Raw genomic sequence first — 3,973 nt, 5'->3', positions numbered from 1 at the left:
GTTTATATTTTGGGGTTTACTGTAATGAAAAACAATGGAAATCAGAATAGCATCTCTGATAATGTCACGGCAGCTGTGACATTCAAACTCATAAATCTGATGCAATTGGCAGTATTTGGCCATTTTTTACCCACAAAAAAGGCAATTTCTATAGTAGCTTAATATATCCTACAATGGAATTTACAAATTCAGAAAGTGAAAAAAACACTGACTTCTGAAAAAACAAAACAAAACACTGACTTCTTCCATATTTGGTAGAAATCGTACATCCTCTCTCCTGTAGCCAACACCCGCGGAGGCACCTGATGGGAATAAACGTGCCGTTCCATGACAGGATAGGGTAAGAGTTATAGGCATTTCATCAGCTCCAAGAGAAAAAGAGTCGTGGATAAAAATGGAGAAGAGGAAGAAGTGGAATAAGAAAAACAAAAAACAAGATGTAAAACTAACTGCGTGTTTTTAAAAATAACCATAAGAAGGGAAGAGCTCATGAGTGGTGGTGATGCTAAGATTTAAAGGAAACTCTAGGGGAAGTCAAAAACTTTGGGGAAAAAATGGGGGAACGTTCAGCATCAAACCTAAACTCGTGGGCAAGTGATTCTTTTTAAACTGTCCTCTGCCTGTTTCTAGAGGTTTTTAGGTTTGTGATTTAAGTTCATTACTTCTTTATAAACTCCATGAGATTAAGATCTCATGCAGCTCAAGAAATAGAGGGCCTGAGGAGAAGTGTACGCACTCGAGTCCCAGCTCAGGCGGCAGAGTACGCGGATGCTGTGAGCCATTTGACAGAACACCATGAAATATGGAATTATTAAGTCAAGTCATTAGTAAACTGAAATAAACTTAAATAAAGCTTAAATAAACTTAAATAAGCTAAATGCTTGTCTGTGCTAAATCAAATATTGCATTAGAATTGAGTGTAGCAAAATGAAAAAAGTTATAGGAAAAGGAAAAATTTTAAAAACAAGTTTATTTGGGATATTTTCTCTTTAAAAATTGACCTGGTTTATGAAATACAACAGATCTATGGCATCTGAGTTTCAGAATAGTGATGCCAAAAAACACCTCCTTCAAAGGATTGTATGAAAATATAAAATAATAATTTGTTCAAAAAAATGCTTGTCTGTCTTTAATTTCTTGTCATAGGTTTTGGTTAGGGTCTTGCCATTTTTGTTCGAATCAGAAAGAAGATCCCTCTCTGAAAATAGTCCCCTATTAATAAGGTTCTGAGTTCTAAACAAATATTCATTATAGAGATATTTTGATAGCTAACGGGGGGACCAAAAAAAAAAGTCTCCCTTATGATGTTATCTGTTCCCCTTTCGAAACTTAGCTTGGATAAGAGGGTTTATTTAACTTAGAGGTTCCATATCATTTTCTTCTCTCTTCTTTTCCTAATTTACAACCCTGCTCTGAAAAGCTGGCGGCTCAACTTGCTATTTTTAATATGAAGGAAACTAAACAAAAGCCCTTACAGTACTGCTCAAATATCTGAAATATTAAACAAAAGTCTATTGACACAGAAAAAGTGACCAAACAACTGCTAATGATTTTCCTATAATTTCCGTATTTTTATCCTATTTTTCCTAAAACACTAGCCAAATTCCAGGGGATGTTTTGGTTTTCTCGCTCGGGCCCCTCAACCCGCCCTAACGCGCAGCTGCAGCTCATTTGCAGCGAGCGTCCACACCGCCTACCCGGCCCTGAGAACAGGCCCTGCTTCCATGGCTCTTCTGGAACTGGTTTAGCCGATCGATGACAAAGAAGGCTTCTTGAGGGGGCGGCAAGAGAACGGAATGGTGGTATTTCGAGGTGGAAAAGGAATCGTGTTCAAGTGGGCAATTCCATGAGACAAGACAGCAAAATGCTCTCCCTACTCCTGCCCTGCGGGGGGTGGTACTGGCTGGCGGAGAAAACGACCGCCCGGGGAGTCCAGTCAAACACGGAGCAAAGGAAGAGAATAGTCTCATCCGTATGGTCAAAAGGTAACCATGCTGCAGTGTCTAGAAGTGGGCACCAAGACACCTTGCTTTGGCAGAAGTATAATCCCTCTTGCTCCTACTCACGAAATTTCAGTAGAAATCCCCGCTCTGGCCTTGAGGCGACCTCTTTCTGCCTTCCTTCAAGGGTCTCACATACCATGTCTAAATAGTTTCTTTTCTGCGATTCTACTCAGGAACACTAAATGTCTCTCTGTGTGGATCCTGGCCTACATTTCAATGGACCGTCTAGAAACGAAAAACAAAACGCCAAAGCAATGTACAGGATACGTTGAAATGTAGGCCATTATCCCATTGTTGCTACCTGAGTGGGGACAGGACCCTCTCTGTACGTTGTTTTGGCCGCATTGCTCTTAGGCTAAATCACTATTTTCACTACCTTGAACGGAATGGGGAAGAGGAAGTGCAGAAAAGTCAAGACTGTGAGCACAATAGCAGCCCCCCCCCCCCCCAGCCCCTGTAATCGACAGTAAGAGAGTCACGTGACTGCAGCGGCGCGGGGCTCCGGTACAGCTTTTATGACCTATGTTTGCGAGTCTGTGGAGTGTAGTCATGTTAATGGCAAACACTTGGTGCCCTCAGAGAAATTTCACATTAATAAAACCTACCAAAGCACAGTTCTGTTCCTTTGAAGTTGCTACTAAACATGTAATATTAGCTTGTGAAGCATTAGATGAGGAAATGAGCTCGATAAGGACTCTTGCAGTAATAGCTCTAAATTGATTATTTCCTTCCCAAAATAAACTTGCCAGGCAGCCCTGTGGGCTTACTTCCGAAGACTTGCTCTGCCCAGGAATCTTATCACAAGGAAACGAACAGCAAAAACCCAGACATGCTGTGATAAGGCACATTCACTAGATATTAATACATTTATGAGATTCAGTCTTTTCTAAATGAGCCTAAGATCCCTTGAGTGTTGCCATGAATTAAATATTCATGAACTACATTCTAAACACGGGAAGAAGAAAGAGCAATGTCTTTTAATGTTACATAGTCAAGCACAATAAATCCTTAGGTAAGTATGAAGGAGAGCAAATTCAGCCTGTGTGTATTGTAGTATGAAAAACGTCATGTATAGAAGTCATATAAAAAGGAATGTAAAGAACAATCTTTCAAAACACATCCATAGAACACATCCTCGAATTTAACACTAGTTTATTTGGGTGTCATTCATCTGCACCTTCTGTTTGAAATCAGAGGCAAAAAGTCACATTTGCTGTTAATAACACATTTTTAAAACTCTTTATCCTTATCTTTCAGATATGTATCTACATAAAAAATAAATGCTCCTTTAAAATAAAAAAGAAATAAGCCTATTCAGGAAATACCATTTTCTGCATTCCTTGGGCTTCTTCAATCAGTATTAGCCACAAAAGAAAGAAAGAATTTGGAACTGGGAATTCTTGCGGTTTGGGTTTCTATAAAGAAAAGGCCCCTTCTTACCAAGAATCACTGTGCAATAAGGTTAGCTCTGTTTAAGTGCATTGTTGCTACAATTGTTTACAGATTAGTGTACAAATATTTATTTATATAATTCAGATTGCCTGATTTTCCATCTAAATTTTCCTGCCATATTTATTCTGGTTCAGAATTGAATCCAATTTCCTATTAGGACATTTAGAGAATTGTTACTCTGATAAAAGAACAGAGTTGAGACCACTGGAATAATTATCACTCTTCTCTCTTTTCAGAAAATTCATTTGTAGCAGTCTAGAAATGTAATTTTAATGATGAAAAATATGCTCAAATAAAGATCTTAACCCCCACAATTCCCATTTAAAAGACTGACAATTACCATTGCTTTCTCTTCACATTTTAGCCTTTGAAGAAGACTTGAGGTCAAAGCCGTTTTTCTTACACTGTATAATCATGTGATCCTTTCTGTAGCCCTTAAAACAGATACGTGACCATATAGTATTTACTGATTTTTTTATTGTCTTAGCTTGAATATGCAGAGGTTTGGGGGTTTGTTT

This window comes from Ursus arctos, unplaced genomic scaffold (assembly GCF_023065955.2).
Source record: "Ursus arctos isolate Adak ecotype North America unplaced genomic scaffold, UrsArc2.0 scaffold_11, whole genome shotgun sequence".
In the NCBI taxonomy this organism is placed as follows: Eukaryota; Metazoa; Chordata; class Mammalia; order Carnivora; family Ursidae; genus Ursus; species Ursus arctos.
The sequence above is the reverse complement of the archived record's forward strand: the minus strand, read 5'-3'. Positions refer to the sequence as shown.